Consider the following 27,251-nt stretch of genomic DNA (forward strand, 5'->3'; position numbering starts at 1 on the left):
TTACCAGGTGATTTCTAGATCGTCACTTCTATCACTTCAGCACTTCCCATGCTAACAGTGTACGATGGTGGCTTACGGCAAGCACCTAGACCTCTCTGTGGAGGTCCTAGTCTCCATGAAGGATCATATCTCAAAGGGCAGAGTAGGGAAGGAAGTCTCTGGGAGAAGTGCTCACCCAATGGGCAGGACTTGGTGGATAAGTGCTCTAGCCTCCTTCCCCTCGAGTGAGGCGTGTGAGACCAGGGGCCTCAATAGCAGTGAACACACCTGGCTGCCCACAGGTGTCACCTGCTCTGGAAATCAATCTGGACTGCCTTCCATCCCTTCCCTGGATCACTTCTGAGTTTCCCTAGAGCACTGCTTGGGATCACCTCCCAGCTACACTACTTGGCCTCAAACCTCTGTTTTGGGGTCTGAACCTGAGGTCAACCTAATACCAGAGTTCCAAGTCTCCAGAACAGTGCCCTCAAACATTTCTATATGGTATGAATGGTCACATGGTGACAGGGACAGCTCTCAAGCTTCTCCACTGAACCACTAAATCTTATTATAGGAGGCTGTTTCTTCTTACACTTTGTGTACTTAGTTTTAGACTACTACTTGTGTCCAATTCTGAAAGACCACATATCGTGAAGGCCAGGACACAATCCCATGAGTAAAACAGGTCACCAGGTTAGGAAATGTCTCTCTCTAGGAGGCTATGCTTGAGGAGGACCACAGTACAATGTGATTCCTATATTGCATTCAAAACACCAGCGCCTAAAACTGGTATTCTTTCCTAAGTACTATATAAGGAGATGCTCTCAGGAGATCCAGTGTAAAGGGGAGTCATCACAGGCTACTAAACGAAGCTAAGACAAGTGTGGTTTCTGTTCAACTCAACCCTGATATCCTGACCCAAGATGCTGGGTATGTACTGTGCCACAGACTTCTTCCTCTTCATCGCAAAGGGGTTGGGCCTTAATACTCCTATGTCACTTATCACTACCTTTCAAACTCATTTGGTGAGTGGAAAGGATGGAGAGGAAAGAACTCCAGGTGTCCCCCACCCCCAAGACTGAGACACTGACCTGCAGACAGTGTGTGATCAGTGCGAGCCACTCCCAGTCAGTACTCACACTACCTCGTGGATGAGGGCATGATGGCAAAAAGCATCTGAGTGGGATATTGTAAACATATCCCTAGTTCTGCCCATGTCTATGCATTTCTCATTAACCTTGTTCCATGTGGTTTCTGACTTTCTATAAAAATCTACAAGATGAGAGTTAATGGGCGGCTTCTCTGCTCTTTTACCTGACTTGCCTGGTACAGTGACCAAGTTCCCAATCCTTGAGAGTCCTGAACCCATGGTTCCTATGTCCTCTTTAGGTTACAACTACTTGCCCATCTGAAGTTAATGCCGGGAATAGGAAAGAATACCATGAATGCTCCAGTAGATCATCTCAATGCTAAACATATTCCTTGTGGCCCCCACAGCTCCTGATTTCTTGGCACTAGAAGCCCAAAGGGATAAGGTGGCAGCCAGAGATTAAATTCCACACAGAACACTGCCCTGTGCCTTCCAGTTAGCTTTCCTGTCTTAGAGCTGAGACCTCCAGATGTACACAGACTATAGTTATGGAAAAAGGCGGCACAAATGCCCCCTATTGAATCACTGGGATGAAGGTAGTGGGGAAACTTCTCCTTTAACTCTCACATCTCGATCAAGAATTCAAATAAGGACCATGAATGATTGTAGGTGTCTAGCAGTGAGTTCAACTCAGATCCCATCCAACAGCCTGCAAACACATGAGTATTCCAGCTTCCGCTGAAACAATGACCATAGATTCCTTGAATTAGGGATGAAAGAAATTCTATGATATATACTTGTGCAGCCCTTTATCTTGGAGGACTGTTTTTTTCATTTTCAGGTTTTAGAGGTCAGGATACCTTGATTCTGCAAACTTTATCAGGGATCATGACAGTCCATTGGATCAATTCTTTTGTTATGTTCTTTTAATTACACACACACACACATAGACACACACACACACACACACACACACACCTATGTTAAGGTGTAACTCAGTTGGCAGTTTACATCCTGTTATCAGGGACATCATGTTCTAATATCCATACTGATAGATCCCTGAGGGTCACATATCATTCTGCCCCCTTTGTCATTCCAACCTTATTGGCCATCACATAATTATTTCTTACAATTAAATGCTGCCACACGGACTCTGTCACTCAGAGGTGTGACCATCTCCATTATTCCGAGGGAGCATAGTTTGGTCACAGTGTTCCCTACCACAACCTCTAACTTTAGAGAATAGACACTCCTTTCCCAAAGATGCTGCTGACAGTGGTACCTGATGATTCCTTAATAGCATGGTAAAGAGAGTGCCCCGGACCCGCCCAGGGAATGGCTACTTGGGCTTTGTGACCTTATGACTATATACATTGTAGCATTTCTATTTCTCTGCACCTTTCGATCCCTCCCTTCTCACCTGTGTGTGCCATGGTCCTAGATAAATCTGTACCAGTTATCTATGGTTATGTGACATTTCCTCAAAAATTTAGCCGCTTAGAGTGACACTCATTTGTTTTCTCTGTTACTGTGGATCAAGATCCACGTATGGCCCACCTAGGCTCTCCATTTCATGGGGTTTCACAAGGCTGCACTCGAGGTGCTGGCTGGCACTGGGGGCTCATCTGAGGTCTCGACTGCGGAAGAATCCACTTCCAAGTGCACTTATGTGGTCATTGGTAGGATTCATTTCCTCACAGGCCACAGGAAGGAGGCCCTCACTTCCTTGCTGGTTGTTAAATGGAGATGGTGCTCAGTTTTTTGCTGCAGGATCACTCCCACATAGCACCTGGCTTCATTAAAGCCAGTGACAGAGAGAGAGAGTTGGCATTAAATGAAAGTCATACTCTTTTGTAACTCAATCACTCAATGCCAAATATTTGGTTGTTTAGAAGCAATTTACTTGAGGGGTAGGAATTACATGAGGCCACAAACACTAAGAAGTGAAAGCATAGACCTTCTGGGAGGCTACCTACCAAAACTCGTCCATAATACGGAGTGAAAAAAGTCAACACTCTTACAGGAAGATTTCATTTATATAAAAATTCAGAAACATGTGAAATGAAACTATATTGTATAGGGATGCCTACATAGGTAATAAAACTGCAAGGAAAATAAACAAAAAGTTTACTTGAAAAATCAGCACAATAATCAGCTATAGGTTGGAAAAAAGACTGTGGTCAAGAAAAGGTACATCAATGGGGCACCTGGGTGGCTTAGTCGGTTAAGCGTCCGACTTTCGCTTNGTAGTAACAAGGTTCTATTTCTTGACTCAAGTTTTTGATACATAGATGTTTGCTCCATAACTATTTTTTTTATCATGCCATATGTGTATTTTACATAATATGAAAGAGTTTTTTTTTTAATTTTAGGGTGAACTGAAATACATACTCTAAGATTAAAAATGAAAGATGGAAGGGGGGTGATGGGCATGGAGGAGGGCACTTGTTGGAATGAGCACTGGGTATTATATGGAAACCAACTTGACAAGAAACTATTAAAAAAAAGTTAAAAATGGAAAAAAAAATAAAAATGAAAGATGGGGTTAAGGAATGCTTGAGTACCCTACCATGACATACACTGGAAACAGTTAAGATAAGTCTTGGTACTTTTTGAGTGCAGCACAGAATGAACCACTAATATATGCGCCAATGTTAGTGATTCTCATATGCGTAGGCATGCTAAAGGTGCCAAACAGAAGAGAAATTATATATTCTATAGTAATAGTATGTTTACTACAAACATATCCTATATATCAGCTCTTCAAAGGTCCAGATCAAAACTAACCTACAGTGAAAAGTATTTTAAAACAGTGACTGCCTCTATGGTAGTTCAGACTTTAGTAAGGGACAAGTAGGGATTTTCTAGCATAATGGGAACGTTCTACTGATACATGTGGGGATTACACGGACCTGCTTCTGTGTATCAAAACTCATCCCTTTGATGACTACACATAGGATTTATTCATTTCAATGTGTTTAAATTCCTCCTACCTTGTAAAATGAATCCTAAAATGTAAACAAGAAAAAGTGACTAAATTAGTTATTTATGAATAAATCTATGTTTTTACCAATCCGTTTTCTTGGCTCATTTGCCTCAAACACAATTGCTTTAGTTAAATTACATTACTGTGAACTCCTTTGATGTTTCTTTCAACACTATATTGCATTTATCTGTATGCATGTGCATGGTGGGGATTCTCAGTAGCTTGCAGATTTCCAGTGAGGAGATCCTAAACTGTATATAGAACGTCAATAATTGGCAACGTGTGTATCTTGGATTATCCACTCAACAAATAGGCTTTAAAAACAAGCAGGAACTGGGGCACTTGGGTGGCTCAGTCGATTAAGCGTCCGACTTCAGCTCAGATCATGATCTCATGTTCATGGGTTTGAGCCCTGCGCTAGGTTCTATGCTGACAGCTCAGAGCCTGGAGCCTGCTTCAGATTCTATCTCTCACTCTCTCCCTGTCCCTCACTTGCTCATGCTCTGTTCCTCTGTCTCTCAAAAATAAATAAACATTTAAAAAATTAAAAAGAAAAAAAGCAGGAACTAGATAGAGGCACCTCCTAAAAGCTTGAAGGAACAAGACGAAGGAGTAGGCCTCTAGGTGTCCTCCTGAGGCCTTCAGCATCAACATCGTCTGGGTACTTGTCAGAAATGCCTAACTTCAGGCCTCCCTGTTTTCAGAACCTCTGGGATTTGTCCCAACCATATTCTATAAGCCATTCAGATGACTTGCTACTTGCTAAGTTGGACCTTTATGAAAAGGAGAATTAGTATAAGAATATCTATGTAATTTGAATAGACTAAAATGCGCTGACATTTCAAATGGATCCAAACAAATGTATGCTTTGGATTTCCCAGCAATGAAGATAAGTTCTAAGGACGGGCACATTCTGATTATTCAACATTTTTTTCCCCTCCATTGAAGAATATTCTTAATTATGGGAGTGACTGGGTGGCTCAGTCGGTTAAGCATCTGACTTCGGCTCAGGTCATGATTTCACGGTTCATAGGTTCGAGCCCCATGTCGGGCCCTGTGCTGACAGCTACAGAGCCTGGAGACTGCTTCAGAGTCTGTGTCTCCCTCTCTCTCTGACCCTCCCCTGCTCTCTCTCTCAGAAATAAATAAAACATTTAAAAAATTCTTAATTATGAAAGAGATAAGAATTTTAAAAAGGCTATGACTTCCAGAGTCTAAAGACCTTACATAGAAATGTAATATAAAAATATATGATGCCAACGATAACACTCAATGAACTACAATCAGGGCTGTGATGGGAATGACACAGATAATTGTCTGCTGTGGTTTTGGGGTAGAGAACATGATCCGAAGTTAGAAACATCCAAAAACTCCCACTCCAGTGGCAGAGGTCAGCACATCACATGCTCATATGCAGCTGCTCCCTTCCTCATTGCTCAAAAATGACCCATAAAATAGGACCTTTTCCTCTTGTCCCATGCCACCTCCACACTAGCAGATGGGTTTTCCTCCTGCTGATCATTCGAATAAAGGCACAAACAAGAATAAGCCTGCCTTAATCGCTTCCTCTTGGGTGATGTATGAGGGGACAGAAAGAAATGTAATTGCAACTGTAACCTATCACATGAGAAACCACTGTGGAGGAAGATGAAAAGAGAGTTGTCCATGATGCCAGCGGTGTACGTCAGGAGGAGAGGCAGACCAGAAAGAGTTTATCACAGGTAGAAAAGAGGACTTGTTTCCCAGAGGTTTAAAACATTATGTAGATAAATATTATTGAATAATCTGATAATTACTTAAATATTAGGTAAACAAACACAAGGAAGACGTGTGGACAAATCACCCTGTCCCGGCAGTATATAAGAGGCCGTGGCACAAGGACACTTCCAAACTCAAGCCCCTCACTCTCCTGGAAACCCACCCAGAACCTCCACCCTCTGACACCATGGTCAACTCCTGTTGTGGCTCCGTCTGCTCTGACCAGGGCTGTGGTCAGGAGACCTGCTGCCTCCCCAGCTGCTGTGGCTCCAGCTGCTGCCAGCCTTGCTGCCGCCCCACCTGCTGCCAGACCACCTGCTGCAGGACCACCTGCTGCCTCCCCAGCTGCTGTGTCTCCAGCTGCTGCCAGCCTTGCTGCCGCCCCACCTGCTGCCAGACCACCTGCTGCAGGACCACCTGCTGCCGCCCCAGCTGCTGTGTGTCCAGCTGCTGCCAGCCTTGCTGCCGCCCCACCTGCTGCCAGACCACCTGCTGCAGGACCACCTGCTGCCGCCCCAGCTGCTGTGTGTCCAGCTGCTGCCGCCCCTCCTGCTGTGGTTCCAGCAGCTGTGGCTCCAGCTGCTGCCAGCCTTGCTGCCGCCCCACCTGCTGCCAGACCACCTGCTGCAGGACCACCTGCTGCCGCCCCACTTGCTGTGTGTCCAGCTGCTGCCGCCCCAGCTGCTGTGTGTCCAGCTGCTGCCGCCCCAGCTGTTGCTAGACCCCAGCTGCCACCCATCCTGCTCTAGTGGCTCTTGCTGCTGCCTAGTGCCCTGACCTGCACCCTGCTGCCTTTCATCAGCCAATCTCCTTCATATAGTCCAACTGGGAGCTGAGTCATGTGAGGCCAACTCTAAAACCTCAGTTCCCACTGATTTTTCTACTGGTTGGTCCCAGAATATACCTGCCACCCCCGATCGCCTGACTCCCCCATCACCTCCTTGTTACTATTTCCATCCCAAATCAGTACAAAGGTTGTATTTTCTCTGATATGTGTTAGCATGTCATCCTAACTGATATATCTGTTACTGCTAGATTTTCTGTATCGGATGTTTCTATATGTCAAATAAATCTTAATTTTCCAGGCATACAAATATAAGAACTTGTGTCTTGTTATTTTTTCTTTCATGAATGGTCACTCTTAGCTATCAGTTCTTCTACTATTCTCTGCACAACGAGGAGATCATAGTAGGTGATTTCAGGATTTTCACTCCTACCACCTCAGCGCTTCCCATCCTAACAGAGCAGGAAGGTGGCTTGCTACAAGCACCTAGAACTCTCTGTAGAGGGTTCAGTGAACACGAAGGAGCAGACCTCACAGGACAGAGTAGGGAAGGAAGTCTTTGGGAGAAGTGCTCACCCAATGGGTAGGTCTTGGTGGATAAGTGTTCTAGCCTCATTCCCAAGTGAGCCATGTGAGACCAGAGGGCTTCAGCATCAGTGAACAAACCCGGCTGCCCACAGGTGTCACCTGCTCTGGAAATCAATCTGGACTGCCTTCCATCCCTTCCCTGGATCATTTCTCAGTTTCCCTAGAAAACTACTTGGGATCACCTCCCAGATACACTACTTGGCCTCAAACCTCTGTTTTGAGGTCTGACGCTGAGGTCAACCTAACACCAGAGTTCCAAGTCTCAGTAACAGTGCCCTCGAACATACCCATATGTCATGAATGGTCACAATGGTGACATAGTCAGCTCTCAAGGTTCTCCTCCACTGAACTACTAAATCTTTTCATAGGATGCTGTTTCTTCTCACAGTTTGTGCACACTTAGTTAGATGCCTTCGGTCCAGTTTTGAAAAGATCATGTAACTGACGGACAGGTCGTACTCCCATGAGTAAAGCAGCTCATCACGTTAGGAAATGTCTCTCTCATGGAGACCATGCCCGAGGACAACTGCACCAAACTGTGATTCTTAGGTTGCATTTAAAACATTAGCACATAAAACTGGTATTCCTTCCTAAGAACTGTTTGAGGAGGTGCTCTCAGGAGATCCATATAAAGGGGAGTCAGCATAGGATAGTAAAACACAAAGTGTTATTTCAGTTCAACCACACCCTGATATTCTGACCCACAGATGAGGGGTGTGTACTGTGCCACAGACTTACTCATCTTAATAATAAAGCAGTTGGCCCTTGCACTCTTATATAACTTATCACTACCATGCGACATCCTTTGTTGGATGGATAGGATGGAGAGAAAAGAACTCCAGGTGTCCGCCACCCCTGAGATGGAGACAGTTACCTGCATATGGTGGGTGATCAGTGCGAGCCACTCGTAGTCAATACTTGCACTACACTGTGGATGAGGACATATATGGCAAAGCGCCATATATGAATGGGATATCGTACACCTACCCCTGGTTCTGCCCATGCCTATGCAGTTCTCTCATTAACCTTATTCCATATAGTTTGTCACAATTTCTAAAAAAATCCTACAAGATGAGAGTTAATGGGCGGCTTCTCAGCTTCTTTAGCGACTTCCCTGGGGCAGTGACCAAGCTCTTCATTCCTGAGAGTCCTGAGCCCATGGTTCCTGTGTTCTCTTCAGGCTACAACTACTTGCCCACTGCAGTTAATGCCAGGAATAGGAATACCACGAACGCCCCTCTAGATCCCCTAATGCTAAACATAATCCTTCTGGCCCCGTAGCACCCAACATTGCCTGCTGATTTCCTGACACTAGAAGCCCAAAGGGATAAGGTGGCAGGAGAGATGTCATTCCAATCAGAACTTTACCATGTCCCTTCCAGTTAGCTTTCCTGTTCTAGAGCCGAGACCTCTAGATGTACACAGCCTGCAATTATGGTAGAAGGAGGTACAAATTCCCCCCAGTGGATCACTGGGATGAAGATAGTAGGGAAATTTCTCCTTTTACTCTCACATCTATATCATAGTTTTAAAAAATGTTTTATGTATTTCTGAGAGAGAGAGACAGCGTGAGCAGGGAAGGGTCAGAGAGAGAGGGAGAAACAGGCTCCAGGCTCTGAGCTGACTGTCAGCACAGAGCCTGACGTGGGGATCGAACCCACGAACTGTGTGATCATGACCTGAGCCGAAATTGGACACTTAACTGAGTGAGCCACCCAGGTACCCCTAGAGCGTAGTTTTTAAATAGGGGCCACGAAGGATCATTGGTATTCAGCAGTGAGTTCACCTCAGATCCCATGTCTAACAGCCTGCAAACACTTGAGTATTCCAGCTTCTGCTAAAAAATGGACATAGATTCCTTGAGTTGAGGGCGAAAGAAATTCTATGAGATGTACTTTTGTAGGCCTTCATCCTAAAGGACTGGCCTCTAGGGGCGCCTGGGTGGCTTAGTCGGTTAAGCGTCCGACTTTCGCTTAGGTCATGATCTCGCGGTTCGTGGGTTCGAGCCCCGCGTCGGGCTCTGTGCTGACTGCCAGCTCAGAGCCTGGAGCCTGTTTCGGAGTCTGTGACTCCCTCTCTCTTTGACCCTCCCCTGCTCACATTGTCTCTCTCCTAGAAATAAATAAAACATTAAAAAAAAAATTAACCAAAAAAAAAAAAAAGGACCGGCCTCTTATTTTTAGGTTAATGGTTTCTAGGTCTGCGAACAGCACAGCTCTGCAAACTATCAGGGATCATGACTTTAAATTGGAACAACGACCTCAGTCTGTCTTTTATTCTTTTGTTCCTTGAATTAAACACACACACCTATATAAAGGTGTATTTGAGTTGGGTGCCTACATCCTATTATGAGGGATATCATACTCCATTATCCATATTGATAGATCCCTGAGGGTCACATATCATTCTGCCCCCTTTGTCATTCCAACCTTATTGGCCATCACATAATTATACCCACATTACTTCTTACAATTAAATGTGACACACACACACACACACACCTATGTAAAGGTGTAACTGAGTTGGCAGTTTACATCCTGTTATCAGGGACATCATGTTCTGATATCCATACTGATAGATCCCTGAGGGTCACATATCATTCTGCCCCCTTTGTCATTCCAACCTTATTGGCCATCACATAATTATTTCTTACAATTAAATGCTGCCACACGGACTCTGTCACTCAGAGGTGTGACCATCTCCGTTATTCCGAGGGAGCATAGTTTGGTCACAGTGTTCCCTACCACAACCTCTAACTTTAGAGAATAGACACTCCTTTCCCAAAGATGCTGCTGACAGTGGTACCTGATGATTCCTTAATAGCATGGTAAAGAGAGTGCCCCGGACCCGCCCAGGGAATGGCTACTTGGGCTTTGTGACCTTATGACTATATACATTGTAGCATTTCTATTTCTCTGCACCTTTCGATCCCTCCCTTCTCACCTGTGTGTGCCATGGTCCTAGATAAATCTGTACCAGTTATCTATGGTTATGTGACATTTCCTCAAAAATTTAGCCGCTTAGAGTGACACTCATTTGTTTTCTCTGTTACTGTGGATCAAGATCCACGTATGGCCCACCTAGGGTCTCCATTTCATGGGGTTTCACAAGGCTGCACTCGAGGTGCTGGCTGGCACTGGGGGCTCATCTGAGGTCTCGACTGTGGAAGAATCCACTTCCAAGTGCACTTATGTGGTCATTGGCAGGATTCATTTCCTCACAGGCCACAGGAAGGAGACCCTCACTTCCTTGCTGGTTGTTAAATGGAGATGGTGCTCAGTTTTTTGCTGCAGGATCACTCCCACATAGCACCTGGCTTCATTAAAGCCAGCGACAGAGAGAGAGAGAGACAGAGTTGGCATTAAATGAAAGTCATACTCTTTTGTAACTCAATCACTCAATGCCAAATATCTGGTTGTTTAGAAGCAATTTACTTGAGGGGTGGGAATTACATGAGGCCACAAACACCAAGAAGTGAAAGCACTGGACCTTCACTATTAAAACAGTGATTGTCTCTATGGTTGTTCAGACTTTAGTAAGGGACAAGTAGGGATTTTCTAGCATAATGGGAATGTTCTACTGATAGATGTGGGGATTACATGGATCTGCTTCTGCGTATCAAAACTCATCCCTTGCTGACTACACGTAGGATTTATTCATTTCAATGTGTTTAAATTCCTCCTACCTTGTAAAATGAATCTTAAAATGTAAACAAGAAAAAATGACTAAATTAGTTATGAGTAAATCTATGTTTTTACCAATCCGTTTTCTTGGCTCATTTGCCTCAAACACAATTCCTTTAGTTAAATTACACTACTGTGAACTCCTTTATGTTTCTTTCAACACTATATTGCAGTTTTCTGTATGCATGTGCATGCTGGGGATTTTCAGTAGCCTGTAGATTTCTGGTGTGGAGATCCCCAACTGTATATAGAATGTCACTAATGGGTAACGTGTGTATCTTGGATTATCCACTCAACAAGTAGGCTTTTAAAAAAAAGCATGAACTAGAGAGAGGCACCCCCTCAAAGCCTGAAGGAACAGGACAAAGAAGTAGGCTCTAGGTGTCTTCTAGGGTCTTCAGCATCAACATTATCTGGGTACCTGTCAGCAATGCCAAACCTCTGGCCTCCCTGGGATTTATCCCAACCATATTTTATAAGCTCTTGAGATGACTTGCTGCATGTTCAAATTGGACTGTTCCTATATGGGGAATAAGTATAAAGAGCAACTATGTAACTTGAATACACTAATATCCATTGACATTTCAAATGGATGCGAACAAATGTGCGGTTTGGATATCCCAGCGATGAAGATAAGTTCTGAGGGGAGACACATTCTGATTATTCAACATTTTCTTCTTCCATTGAAGAATATTCTTAATTAAGAAACAGATAAGAATTTTAAAAAGGATACATCTTCCAGAATCTAAAGACCTTCCAGAGAAATGTAATATAAAAATATATGATGCCAACAATAACACTTAATAAACTACAATCAGGGCAGTGATGGGAACCATATGGATAATTGTGGTTTTGGGGTAGAGAACATGATCCAAAGTTAGAAACATTCAGAAATCCCAATCTAGTGGCAGAGGTCAGCACATCACATGCTCATATGCAGCTGCTCCCTTCCTCATTGCTCAAAAATGACCCATAAAATAGGACCTATTTCTCCTGTCCCATGCCACCTCCACACTATACAGATGGCCTTCCCTCCCTGCTGATGATTAGAATAAAGGCACAATCAAGAATAGGATTGCCTTACCCATCCTGCTAGGGGAATTACGAGGAGACAGAAAGAAATGTAATTGCAAATGCCACCTATCACATGACAGACCACTGTAGAGGAAGATGAGGAGAGAGTGGTCCAGAGGATGCCAGTGGGTGTAAGTCAGGAGGACAAGCAGACCAGATAGTTTATCACATCTAGAAAAGAGGATTTGTTTCCCAGAAGTTTAAGCCATTATGTAGATAAACATTATTGTATAATCTGATAATTACTTAAATATTAGGTAAACAAACACAGGAAGACGTGTGGACAAATCACCCTGTCCCGGCAGTATATAAGAGGCCGTGGCACAAGGACACTTCCAAACTCAAGCCCCTCACTCTCCTGGAAACCCACCCAGAACCTCCACCCTCTGACACCATGGTCAACTCCTGTTGTGGCTCCGTCTGCTCTGACCAGGGCTGTGGTCAGGAGACCTGCTGCCTCCCCAGCTGCTGTGGCTCCAGCTGCTGCCAGCCTTGCTGCCGCCCCACCTGCTGCCAGACCACCTGCTGCAGGACCACCTGCTGCCGCCCCAGCTGCTGTGTGTCCAGCTGCTGCCGCCCCTCCTGCTGTGGCTCCAGCAGCTGTGGCTCCAGCTGCTGCCAGCCTTGCTGCCACCCCTCCTGCTGCATCTCTAGCTGCTGCCGCCCCTCCTGCTGTGTGTCCAGCTGCTGCCAGCCTTGCTGCCGCCCCACCTGCTGCCAGACCACCTGCTGCAGGACCACCTGCTGCCACCCCACCTGCTGCGTGTCCAGCTGCTGCCGCCCCTCCTGCTGTGGCTCCAGCTGCTGCCAGCCTTGCTGCCGCCCCACCTGCTGCCAGACCACCTGCTGCAGGACCACCTGCTGCCGCCCCAGCTGCTGTGTGTCCAGCTGCTGCCGCCCCAGCTGTTGCTAGAGCTCTGCTGCCGCCCCACCTGCTCTAGTGGCTCTTGCTGCTGCCTAGTGCCCTGACCTGCACCCTGCTGCCTTTCATCAGCCAATCTCCTTCATGTAGTTCACTGGGAGCTGAATCATGTGAGGCCAACTGTACAACTTCAATTCCCACTGATTTTCAACTGGTTGGACACGGAATATAACCCTCTGACCTCCCCAACCCTCCGTCATCTCCTTGTTACTATTTCCCCCTAAATCAGTACAAAGGTTGCATTTTCTCTGATATGTGTTAACATATCACCCTAACTGATATATCTGTTACTGCCAGATTTTCTGTATGGGATGTTTCTATATGTCAAATAAATCTTAATTTTCCAGGCATACAAATATAAGAAATCTTGTCTTGTTATTTTTTCCTTCATGAATGGTAACCTTTAGCTATTAGTTCTACTATTCTCTGCACAAAGAGGGATCATAGCAGGTAATTTCAGGATTTTCATTTCTACCCCCTCAGCACTTCCCATGCTAACAGTGTACGATGGTGGCTTACGGCAAGCACCTAGACCTCTCTGTGGAGGTCCTAGTCTCCATGAAGGATCATATCTCAAAGGGCAGAGTAGGGAAGGAAGTCTCTGGGAGAAGTGCTCACCCAATGGGCAGGACTTGGTGGATAAGTGCTCTAGCCTCCTTCCCCTCGAGTGAGGCGTGTGAGACCAGGGGCCTCAATAGCAGTGAACACACCTGGCTGCCCACAGGTGTCACCTGCTCTGGAAATCAATCTGGACTGCCTTCCATCCCTTCCCTGGATCACTTCTGAGTTTCCCTAGAGCACTGCTTGGGATCACCTCCCAGATAAACGACTTGGTCTCAAACCTCTGTTTTGGGGTCTGATCCTGAGGTCAGCCTAACACCAGTATTCCAAGTCTCAGTAATAGTGCCCTCAAACATTCCCATATGATACAAATGGACACAAGGTGACACGGTCAGCTCTCGAGCTCATTCTCCACTGAAACACTAAATCTTATCATAGGAGGCTGTTTCTTCTTACACTTTGTGCACGCTTAGTTTTAGACTACTTCTGTCCAATATTGAAAGATCATATATCCTGTGACACACTCCCACGAGTAAAACAGCTCACATTAGGAAATGTCTCTCTCAAGGAGGTTATGCTTGAGGGGGACCATGCCAAACTGTGATTCCTACATTGCATCCAAAACACCAGAGCATAAAATGGGTGATCCTGCCTAACTATTGCATAAGGAAGTGCTCTCAGGAGATGCAGTGGGAAGGGCGTCAGCACAGGGCAGTAAAAGAAGCTAATACAAGTGTGGTTTCAGTTCAACTCCATCCTGATATCTGACCCACAGATGAGGGGTGCATACTGTGCCTCGCACCTGCTTGTCTTCGAGGCAAAGGGGTTGGGCCTTTGTACTCCTATGCCACTTATCACTACCTTTCAACATCCTTTGCTGGGTGGAAAGGATGGAGAGAAAAGAACTCTAGGTGACTTCCACCCCCGAGACTGAGACAGTTACCTGCATATGGTGGGTGATCAGTGCGAGCCACTCGTAGTCAATACTTGCACTACACCGTGGATGAGGACATATATGGCAAAGCGCTATATATGAATGGGATATCGTACACCTACCCCTGGTTCTGCCCATGCCTATGCAGTTCTCTCATTAACCTTATTCCATATAGTTTGTCACAATTTCTAAAAAAATCCTACAAGATGAGAGTTAATGGGCGGCTTCTCAGCTTCTTTAGCGACTTCCCTGGGGCAGTGACCAAGCTCTTCATTCCTGAGAGTCCTGAGCCTATGGTTCCCGTGTTCTCTTCAGGCTACAACTACTTGCCCACTGCAGTTAATGCCAGGAATAGGAATACCACGAACGCCCCTCTAGATCCCCTAATGCTAAACATAATCCTTCTGGCCCCGTAGCACCCAACATTGCCTGCTGATTTCCTGACACTAGAAGCCCAAAGGGATAAGGTGGCAGGAGAGATGTCATTCCAATCAGAACTTTACCATGTCCCTTCCAGTTAGCTTTCCTGTTCTAGAGCCGAGACCTCTAGATGTACACAGCCTACGATTATGGTAGAAGGAGGCACAAATGCCCCCTATTGAATCACTGGGATGAAGGTAGTGGGGAAACTTCTCCTTTAACCCTCACATTTCGATCAAGAATTCAAATAAGGACCGTGAATGATTGTAGGTATCCAGCAGTGAGTTCAACTCAGATCTCATTCAACAGCCTGCAAACACATGAGTATTCCAGCTTCTGCTGAAACAATGACCATAGACTCCTTGAGTAAGGATGAAAGAAGTTCTATGGTATATACTTGTGTAGCCCTTCATCCTAGAGGACTGGCCTCTCCATTTTTAGGTTAATGGTTTCTAGGTCTGCGAATAGCATGGCTCTGCAAACTGTCAGGGATCATGACTTGCCATTGTATCAATGACCACAGCCTTTGTTCTTTATTCTTATGTTCTTTTAATCACATACAAACATGCACATGCACACAACACACACGCACATGCACACAACACACACAAACTCACCTATATAAAGGTATTTCTGAGTTGGCTGCCTATATCTTATTATGAGGGACCTCATATTCTATTATTTGTACTGATGTCACCTATCATTAGACCCCCTTTGTCATTCCAACCTTGTTGGCCATCATATAATTATATCCACATTACTTCTTACAATTAAATGCCGCCACATGACTCTGTCACTCAGAGGTAATCATCCCCATTATTCCTAGGGAGCATAGTTTGGTCACAGTGCTCCCTACCACAACCTCTAACTTTAGAGAAAGACACTCCTTTCCCAAAAGATGCTGCTGACAGTGGTACCTGATGATTCCTTAACAGCATGGTAAAGAGAGTGCCCCTAGAGTCCCTCCTAGGGAATGGCTGCCTGGGCTTTGTGACCTTATGACTATATCCATTGTAGCATTTCTATTTCTCTGCATCTTTTTTTTTTTTAATGTTTTATTTATTTCTAGGAGAGAGACAGCGTGAGCAGGGGAGGGTCAGAGAGAGAGGGAGTCACAGACTGAAACAGGCTCCAGGCTCTGAGCTGGCAGTCAGCACAGAGCCCGATGCAGGGCTCGAACCCATGAACCGCGAGATCATGACCTAAGCGAAAGTCGGACGCTTAACAGACTAAGCCACCCAGGCGCCCCTCTCTGCATCTTTTGATCCCTTCCTTCTCACTGTGTGCGCCATGGTCTTTACATAAACCTGTACTGATTATCTAATGTTACATAACATTACCTCAAAATTTAGTAGCTTAACAGGACACTCATTTACTTTCTTTGTTTCTGTGGATCCAAAATCTAAGTATGGCCCACCCAGACTCTCCATTTCATAGGGTTTCACAAGTCTGCTCTCAAGGTGCTGGCTGGCACTGGGGTATGTCATATGAGGTCTCGACTGGGGAAGAATCCACCTCCAAGCGCAGTTATGTGGTCACTGGCAGGATTCAGTTCCTATAGGGCCACCAGATGGAGGCCCTCGCTTCCTTACTGGTTGTTGAATGAGACTGTGCTCAATTCGTTGTTCCAAGGATCTCTCCCACATAGCACCTGTCTTCATCAAAGGCAGTGAGTGAGAGAAAGAGAAAGAGTTGGCATTAAGATGAAAGTCACAAATCTTTTCTAACTCAATTACTTGATGTTCTCATATCCTGTGGTTTAGAAGCAAGTTACTCGAAGAGAGGGAATTACATGATACTCTGAACACCAAGAGGTAGAAATAATTGGGCCACCTTGTAGGCTTCCTACTAGAATTCTTACATAATTGAGTGAAAGAATACAAATGCATATACAGTAATATTTCCTTATATAAAATTTTAAAACATTTAAAACTAAACTCTATTGTTTCAGGATGCATACCTAGGTTATAAAACTTTAAAGTAATAGAGGAAAAGGTTACTTGAAATATCAGTGTAGTATCCATCTATAAGGTGGAAGGAGAATTGTAATCACGAAAAGACATAAGAAGAGCCATTTTTTTTTAAATGTTTTACTTATTTCTAGGAGAGAGAGAGAGAGAGAGAGACAGCGCGAGCAGGGGAGGGCCAGAGAGAGAGGGAGTCACAGACTGAAACAGGCTCCAGGCTCTGAGCTGGCAGTCAGCACAGAGCCCGACGCGGGGCTCGAACCCACGAACCGTGAGATCATGACCTAAGCGAAAGTCGGACGCTTAACCGACTAAGCCACCCAGGCGCCCCATATGAAGAGCCATCTTGATAGGAAAGTTCTATTTCTTGACCCAAGTGTTGTGTATAAAGACATATGCCCCATAATGATTTTCATAATATTTTTATATATTACATGCTTTTTAGTATATGTATGTTTACTATAATATGAATTTTTCTTAAATCTGGGGGAACTGGTATTCTTACTCTATTTATGTTATTAAAAATGATTTAATCAAGATTAAAAGCTTCTGCACAGCCAAGGAAACAACCCAGAAAATTAATAGGCAACCAACAGAATGGGAAAAGATAGTTGCAAATGACATATCAGATAAAGGGTTAATATCCAGAATATATAAGGAACTCATCAAACTACACGCCCGAAACACAAACAACCCAGTGAAGAAATGGGCAGAAGATATGAACAGACACTTCTCCAAAGAGGACATCCAGATGGCCAACAGACACATGAAACGATGTTCAGCATCCCTCCTCATCAGGGAAATACAAATCAAAACCACACTGAGATACCACCTCACGCCAGTCAGAGTGGCTAAAATGAGCAAATCAGAGAACTCTAGATGCTGGCGAGGATGTGGAGAAACGGGCACCCTCCTACACTGTTGGTGGGAATGTAAACTGGTACAGCCCCTCTGGAAAACAGTGTGGAGGTTCCTCAGGAAACTAACAATAGAACTCCCGTATGACCCAGCAATAGCACTGCTAGGAATTTACCCAAGGGATACAGAAATGCTGATGCATAGGAGCACATGTACCCCAATGTTCATAGCAGCACTCTCCACAATAGCTAAAACATGGAAAGAGCCTAAGTGTCCATCAACAGATGAATGGATCAAGAAGATGTGGTTTATCTATACCATGGAATACTACATGGCAATGAGAAACAATGAAATCTGGCCATGTGTAGCAACATGGATGGACCTTGAGGGTGTTATGCTGAGCGAAATAAGTCAGGCAGAGAAGGACAAATATCATATGTTTGCACGTATAGGAGGATTAGGAGGAACTTGACGGAGGAACAAGGGGGAGAAGAAGGGCGGAAATGGTGGGGGAAAGGGAGAGAAGCAAACCATGAGAGACTCTTGAATGCTGACAAAAACTGAGGACTGATGGATGTGGGGGGAGGGGGGATGGGCATGGAGGAGGACACTTGTGGGGATGAGCACTGAGTGTTATGTGGAAACTAATTTGACAATAAACTATTAAAAAAAAAATGATTAGCTTTAAAAAAAGTTGGTTACCCTACCATAAAAGTATTAGTAATAACTATAATAAACCCTGGTACTTTGTTAGGACAGGTCTGATCTAGCATATGCAATGCTAGGTGCAGGACAGAACAGAAATTATACTATATATTATTTGTTTGAAGTTCTAGATCAAAACAGTATGATGGTGAGAAATGTACTGAAACAGCCATTGCCTCTGGTAGTAGGGAGTTTACTAAATGACAAGTAGGGACTTTTTGGTATAATGGCATATTCTTCTTGTTGATAAATGTAGGGATTACATGGATGTGCATCAATTTATGAAACTTATCATAATGAATGAATACAATTAGGATTTGTGCATTTCAGTGTGTAAATCTCACCTAAAATATAATGATAAAAGTATGTTAAAAATGGTGAGTAAAATTATTTGTGAATAAATCTATGTCTTTACCAAACTGTCATCTTGGCTAATTTGACTACAACACAATTCTTTAGTTAAATTCCACCACTATTACCACCTTTGATGTAACTTTTTCATATTGTATTCCAGTTGTGTGTGTGTGCGTGTGTGTGCGTGTGTGTGTGTGTGTGTGTGAGAGAGAGAGAGAGAGGGAGGGAGGGAGAGAGAGAGAGAGAAAGATCTTTTCAGTTAACTGTAAATTCCTGGGTAGGAGACTCTATATCACATTTGTAATGCCAGTAACTGTCAATGTGTGTGTCTCAACAAATCCACTTAACAAATATGCTTTAAAACCTGGTGGTAATTTGAAAAAGACACTTCATCAATGCTAAAATGAACAGAACAAAGTAGTAGGTCTCTAAGTGTGGTCTTGGGCCTTCAGCATCAACATCTGGGCACTGGTTAGAAACACTGAATGGTGGCCTTTCCCTGCAATCAGGACCTACCAGATGTGTCAAACCATATGTAATAAGTCCTTCAGATGATTTTCTGCATGCTATGATGGACTATCACAAAATGGAGAATAAGTAAAAATAGTAACTAAATGAACCCAAATTGATTAAAATCCATTCACATTTCAAATAGATCCAAAAAGTTTGCTGTAGATTTTCCAGCTAAAGAGAAGTCCTCAGGAGAGGAACTGATTTTTCAACTTTTATTTTTTGCACATTTGATGCAGAATAATTTTATTAAGAATGGGATAAGAAATAAAAATAAATCAATGTCTTCTACAATATAAGAGCATTTGGAGAAATAAAAACAAACATATATGACACCAAAGATAACGCTTTATGGACTATGAAACATGGCAGTGATGGTAACCATACAGAATATTGTCTGTCATAGCTTTAGAGTAGAGGACATGATCCAAGGTAGAACCATCCAAAAACATCCATTCCAGTGACCAGAAACCAGCAACATCATATAATGATAGAGCTGTCCCCTTTGCTCAAAACTGACCTACAAAAGAGGGCCTTTTCTTCTTGTCACATGACTACACTATGCAGATCATTAATCATGCCACTGATCTTTGGAAGTAATGCACAGCCAGAAATATGACTGCTCTTATCCCACCTGCTAGGGGATACAGGAGGGGAGAGCAGGATATATAATTGCAAATACCATTTATCACGTGACAGCCCACTGTAGAGGAAGATGAGGAGAGAGTGGTAGGCAAGATGCCAGTTGGTGTGAATCAGGAGGAAACACAGACCAGATAGAATTTATCACATCTAGAAAAGAAAATTTTGTTTCCCATGAGTTTAACCATTACATAGACAAACATTATTAGGTAATTTGATAATTACTTAAATATTAGGTAAACAAACACAAGGAAGACGTGTGGACAAATCACCCTGTCCCGGCAGTATATAAGAGGCCGTGGCACAAGGACACTTCCAAACTCAAGCCCCTCACTCTCCTGGAAACCCACCCAGAACCTCCACCCTCTGACACCATGGTCAACTCCTGTTGTGGCTCCGTCTGCTCTGACCAGGGCTGTGGTCAGGAGACCTGCTGCCGCCCCAGCTGCTGTGGCTCCAGCTGCTGCCAGCCTTGCTGCCGCCCCACCTGCTGCCAGACCACCTGCTGCAGGACCACCTGCTGCCGCCCCAGCTGCTGTGTGTCCAGCTGCTGCCAGCCTTGCTGCCGCCCCACCTGCTGCCAGACCACCTGCTGCCGCCCCAGCTGCTGTGGCTCCAGCTGCTGCCAGCCTTGCTGCCGCCCCACCTGCTGCCAGACCACCTGCTGCAGGACCACTTGCTGCCGCCCTAGCTGCTGCATCTCTAGCTGCTGCCGCCCCTCTTGCTGTGGCTCCAGCTGCTGCCAGCCTTGCTGCCGCCCCACCTGCTGCAGGACCACCTGCTGCCGCCCCAGCTGCTGTGTGTCCAGCTGCTGCCACCCCAGCTGTTGCTAGACCTCCTGCTGCCACCCCACCTGTTCTAGTGGCTTTTGCTGCTGAGTGCCCTGACCTGCACCCTGCCGTCTTTCATCAGCCAGTCTCCTTCATGTAGTCCAACTGGGAGCTGAATCATGTGGCACCAACTGTACAACCTCAGATCTGACTGAACTTTCAAATGAGTTGATCTCCGAATATAACCCCCACCACCCCCAACTCCAACCTCCATGTTACTATCTCCTTCCCAAATCAATACAAAGTTGGAATTTTCTCTGATATCTACTAACATGTCATCCTAATTGATATATCTGCTTACTGCCAGATTTTCTGATATGGAGATGTTTCTATATGTCAAATAAATCTTAACTCTCAGGCATACAAATATGAGAAATTGTGTTTCATTATTTTTCCTCAAGAATTGTCACTGTTAGCTGTCACTTGTTCCAGTGTTCTCTGTGGAAAGAATTGGCCATATAGGTGTTTTCAGGATTTTCACTTCTATCACCTTAGCACTTCCCATGCTAACATTGGAAGATGGTTGCTTACGACAAGCTTCTGGAATTCTCTGCTGAGGGCTTTGTGTAGACAAAGGACCAAATTTGGGGCAGGTCAAAAGTATGGAAGGTAAGTGTCTAAAGGCAGTGTTCAACCAATGGGTAGCAGTTGGCTGATTAAGTGCTTTAGCCTCTTTCCCCTTGAGGGGGCATGTGAGATTAGAGGTCTTCAGTAGGACTGAAGGGACCCCATCTGCCCACAAGAGTCATCTGCTCTGGAAATCATTTTGATTGGCTTCCATCCTTTACCTGAATCATTTCACAGATTCGCTCCAGCACTACTTGGGATCACCTCCAGACTTGGCATTATGCCTCTGTTTTGGGGTCTGATCCTGAGGTCACCCTAGCACCAATGTTCCAAATCTAAGTAACAGTGCCTTCAAAAAGCTAATATGAATGGTCACAGGGTGACCCAGTCAACTCTTGAGCTTATTCTCACTGAACCACTAAATCTTTTCTCAGGCTGCTGTTTCCTCTTACAGTTTTTGCACATTTGGTTTTAGACTACTTGTCTCCAAACTTTTCATATCATAATATACCCTGAGGGATAGGACAAACTCTCATGAGCAACACAGTTTCCCATATTAAGAACTGTCTCCCTTAAGAAGACTATGCTTAAGGGAAACATCCCAAAATGTAATTCTTACATTATATCCAAATGAACAGAACCTAAGACAGGAATTCTTGCACAAATGATGTATAAGTAAGTTCTTTCAGGAGGAATCAGTAATGAAGGGGAATCAGAATAGGGTAGTAAAAGAATCAAAGACAAAATGTGGTTTCACTTCAATTCCACCCTAACATTCTGACCCCATGGGTGAGAGGCATGACACCTCGTAGAGGCCGATGGGTTGGGCCTTATATTCTTATGCCACTTATCACTACCTTTAGACAACTCTCAGTGGGAGGAAAGGGTGGAGGGGGCAGACTTCCAATTATGGTTCCCCTTTAGCTGAGACAATTACCTGCAGAACAGTGTGGGTAATCTGCGAGAGCCACTAGTAGCCCATACTCACACTAGCTTGGGGAAGATGGCATTTATGGCAAAGAAGATTGGAATGGGATATCATAAATCTACCCTTGGCCCTGTTCATGTCTATGGATTTCTCTCATTAACTTTGCTCCATCTGGTTTGTCACAATTTTTAGAAAAATCTGCAAGAGGAGAGTCACTGGGTGTCTCCTCTCCTTTAGCTGACTTGCATGATGCAGTGACCATTCCCATGGTTCCTATGTCCTCTTCAGGCTACAACTACTTGCCCATGTGCAGTTAATGCCGGGAATAGGAATACCATGAACGCCCCTCTAGATCCCCTAATGCTAAACATAATCCTTCTGGCCCTGTAGCTCCTAACATTGCCTGCTGATTTCCTGGCACTAGAAGTCCTAAAGGGTAAGGTGGCAGCCAGAGGTTTAATTCCAGTCAGAACTTTACCATGTCCCTTCCAGTTAGTTTGCCTGTCTTAGAGCCAAGACCTCTAGATGTACACAGCTTATAGTTATGGTAGAAGGAGGCATAAATTCCCTGGGATGGATCACTGGGATGAAGGTAGTGGGGAAACTTCTCCTTTAACTCTCACATCTAGATCAATGTATTCAAATAGGGGCCATGAATGATTGTGGATATCCAGCAATGAGTTCAACCCAGATCCCATGTCCAACATCCTGAAAACATTTCCATTTTCCAGCTTCCCATGAGACAATGGCTATATTCCTTGAGCAAGCACTAGAGAAATTCTGCGATATGCACTTGCTGTGGTCCTTCATCTTAGAAGACTGGCCTCTCTATTGATGGGTTAGTGGGTTTCAGGACTGAAAACAGCCTGAAGTCTGCAAACCGTGTCATGACTTTCCATTGGGTCAATGATTTCAGCCTTTGTTCTCTTATTTTTTTGTAAAAAAATATTAATTTGTTTATTTTGAGAGAGAAAGAGAGAGTGAGAGAGTGAGCATACAAATAGGGGAGGGGCGGAGAGGGAGAGGGAGAGAGAGAATCCCAAGCAGTCTCTGTGCTGTCACTGCAGAACCAAACACAGGTCTTAGTCTCACGAACTGTGAGATAATGACGTGAGCAAACCAAAATCAAGGGTCAGATACTTAACCAATGGAGCCACTGTTCTTTTATTCTTAAGCTCTCTTAAATACATGTACACACACACACACACACACACACACACACCCCTATGTAAAGGTGTAACTGAGTTGGCTGACTATATCCTATTAGGAGGGACATCATGCTCTATTATCCATGTTGATAAATCCCTGAGGGACACACATCATTCTGCCCCCCTTTGTCATTCCAACCTTGTTGGCAGTCACATAATTATACCCAAAGAACTTCCTAGAGATAAGTGTCCACCTGGATTCTGCCATTCAGAGATAATAGCATCCTCATTTTCTCTAGGGAACATATTTTGGCCACCTCAACCTGACTTTAGAGAATAGGCACTACTATCTCAGTACCTAGCTGACAGTGAGTGATACTTGATACTTCCATAATGTCTTAGTAAAGAGAGTACCTCCTGATCTCTCCAATGGAACATGGCCAGTTAGGCTTTGTGACTTTATAACTTTATTTGAGCATTTCTACTTCTCTGTACCTTTCGATCCCTCCCTTCTCACCTGTGTGTGCTGTGGCCCTAGATAAATCTATACTGGTTATCTACTGTTATGTAACATTACCTCAAAATTTAGCAGCTTAAAGTGATTCTCATTTATTATCTCAGTTTCCATGGATCCAAAACCCAGGAATGGCCCACCTAGACTCCCCAATTCATAGAATTTCACAAGGCTGAACTCAAGGTGCTGGCTGGCACTGCAGTCTCATCTGAGGTCATGACTGGGGAAGAATCCACTTCCAAGTTGACTTATGTGGTCATTGGCAGGATTCAGCTCCTCGAGGGCCACAGTAGGGAGGCCCTCGCTTCCTTGCTGGTTGTTGAATGGAGACTGTACTCGGTTCTTTGCTGCAAGGATCTCTCCCACATAGCACTTGGCTTCAACAAAGTCAGTGAGAGAGAGAAAAAGAGTTGGCATTAAAATGAAAATCACAGGGTGCCTGGGCGGCTCAGTCGTTGGGCACTTGACTTCAGCTTGGGTCATGATCTCAGGACTTATGAGTTCAAGCCCTGAATCAGGCTCTGTGCTGATGGCTCAGAGCCTGGAGCCTGCTTCAGATTCTGTGGTCTCCCTCTGTTCCTGCCCCCTTCCTCCACTTGTGTGCACCCTCTCTCTCTAAAATAAATAAAAACATTAAAAATATGAAAATCACAATTTTTTATAACTCAATCACTTGATGTTGTCATATCCTGTGGTTGATGCCAAGTTACTCAAGGGGAAGGAATTACATGGGACCATGAACACCAAGAGGTGGAAATCTTTGGGCCTTCTTGGAGGCTGCCTACCAAAAATCTTACATAATACTGAGTGAAAGAATTAAAACACATTTATAGTAAGATTTTCTTCATATAAAAATTCAGAGGGGCACCCGGGTACTCAAGTCAGTTAAGCATCCGAATTCGGCTCAGGTAAAACTATCTTACAGTTTGTGGGTTCACGCCCCGCATGGGGCTCTGTACTAACAGCTCAGGGCCTACAGCCTGCTTCAGATTTTGTGACTCCCTCTCTCTCTGCCCCTTCCCTTCCCTCTCTATCTCTCTCTATCTCTTTCTCTCTAAAAATAAATAAATGTTAAAAAATTTTTAAAAATTCAGAAAACTGTAAAATGAAACTGTATTTTTAGGTGTGAATACCTAGGTAATGAAACTGTGAGAAAAATACATTAAAGGTTACTTGAAAAGTGAACACAGTAATCATCTATAGGGTGGAAAAAGGATTGCGTCCAAGAAAAGACCTATCAAGAGCCTTGTTAGGAGTGACAATGTTCATTCCTTGACTAAAATTTTGGGTATATAGATGTTTACTTCATAACTATTTTTTTTATCATGCATGCATAGTTTGTCTGCTTTTCAATATATGTGCATTTTATATAATATGAAAGAGTTTTTAAAAATTTAGGGTGGACTAAAATGCATACCCTATTTAAGATTTAAAATGATTACAGCTTTGTAGTAGAGGCTAAAGTCTGGGATGGTGATGCCTCCCGTTTTGGTCAGTATGGTATTGGCACAAAAACAGACACATAGACCAATGGAATAGGATTGAGAACTCAGAATTGGACCCAAAAGTGTAAAGGCAACCAATCTTCGACAAAGCAGGAAAGAGTAGCCAATGGAAAAAAGACAGCCTCTTTAACAGATGGTGCTGGGAGAACTGGACAGCAACAGCAGAAGAATGAAACTAAACCATTTTCTCACACTATACACAAAAATAAACTCAAAATGGATAAAGGACCTGAACATGAGACAGGAAACCATCAAAACCCTAAAGGAGAAAGCAGGAAACAACCTCCTTGACCTCAACTGCAGCAATTTCTTACTTGACACATTCCCCAAAGGCAAGGGAATCAAGAGCAAAAATGAACAACTGGGACCTCATCAAGATTAAAAGCTTCTACACGGCAAAGGAAACAATCCATAAAACTAATAGGCAACCGACAGAATGGGAAAAGATTGTTGCAGATGACATATCAGATAAAGGGCTAGTATCCAAAATCTATAAGGAACTCACCAAACTCCACACCCGAAATACAAACAATCCAGTGAAGAAATGGGCAGAAGGTATGAACAGACACTTCTCCAAAGAGGACATCCAGATGGCCAACANAAGGGATGGGCATGGAGGAAGGGGATGAGCACTGGGTGTTATATGGAAACCAACTTGACAACAAACTATTAAAAAAAAAGATTTAAAATGATAGATGACCTTACCCTTTTCTTACATCATACACAAAAATAAACTCAAAATGGATGAAAGACCTAAAAGTAAGACAGGAAACCAACAAAATCCTAGAGGAGAAAACAGGCAACAACCTCTCTGACCTCAGCCACAGCAACTTCTTCATTTGCAAATGACCTATTAGATAAGGGGTTAGTATCCAAAATCTATAATGAACTTATGAAAATCAACACCCAAAAAACAAGTAATCCAGTGAAGAAATGGGCAATAGACATGAACAGACACTTCAAAAGAAGACATCCTGATGGCTAACAGACACAAGGAAAGATGCTCAACATCACTCATCATCAGGGTAATACAAATCAAAACCATTATGGGATACTACCTCACACCTGTCAGAGTAGTGAAAATTAACAACTCAGGAAACAACAGATGATGGTGAGGAGGCAGAGAAAGGGGAACACTTTTGCACTGCTGGTGGGAATGCAAACTTGTACAGCCACTCTGGAAAATAGTATGCAGGTTCCTCAAAAAATTAAAAATAAACCTTTCCAAATCATGGAAAGAGTCCAAATGTCCATTGACTGACGAATGGATAAAGAGGATGTGGTATATATATACAATGGACTATTACTCAGCAATCAAAAAGAATGAAATCTTGCCATTTGCAACAATGTGGATAGAACTAGAGTGTATTGTGCTAAGCAAAATAAGTCAGTGAGAGAAAGATAAATACCATATGATTTCATTCACATGTGGAATTTAAGAAACAAAACAGAAAAACTTGGGAAAGGGAAGGTAAAATAAGATAAAAACAGAGAGGGAGGCAAAACATGAGACACTTAAATACAGAGGACAAACTGAGGGTTGCTGGATGGGTGTTGGGTACAGGGATGGGTTCAATGGGTGATGTGTGTTGAGGAGAGCACTTGCTGGGGTGAACACTGGGTGTTATATGTAAGGGATGAATCATTAAATTCTACTGCCAAAACCATTATTACACTGTATGTTAACTAACTTGGATTTAAATAAAAATTTTAAAATGATATAAAATAAAATATTAGAGTTAAAAAAAAGAAAGATGAGCTTAAGGAATGCTTGGTTATCCTATCATGAGTTAACTTGTAATAGTTAAGATAAATCTTGATATTTGTCTAGTATAGCACAGAATGAAGTAGAGATATATGTATCAACATTAGTAATTTTCACAGGTAGAAGACAAGTTAACAGTGCCAAACAGAAGAATATGATATATACAATAGTAATTATAT

The 27,251-nt window shown here is 43.7% G+C and overlaps 1 long non-coding RNA gene across 1 annotated transcript in view; it reads right to left on the minus strand.

The window, feature by feature from the left end:
- Nucleotides 1-27,251, minus strand: part of LOC144244002 (uncharacterized) — a 167,394-nt gene that overhangs the window by 10,337 nt on the left and 129,806 nt on the right. The window lies entirely within an intron of this gene.

The sequence above is a fragment of the Crocuta crocuta genome, unplaced genomic scaffold (genome assembly GCF_008692635.1).
Source record: "Crocuta crocuta isolate KB4526 unplaced genomic scaffold, BGI_CrCroc_1.0 scaffold68, whole genome shotgun sequence".
Classification (NCBI taxonomy): domain Eukaryota; kingdom Metazoa; phylum Chordata; class Mammalia; order Carnivora; family Hyaenidae; genus Crocuta; species Crocuta crocuta.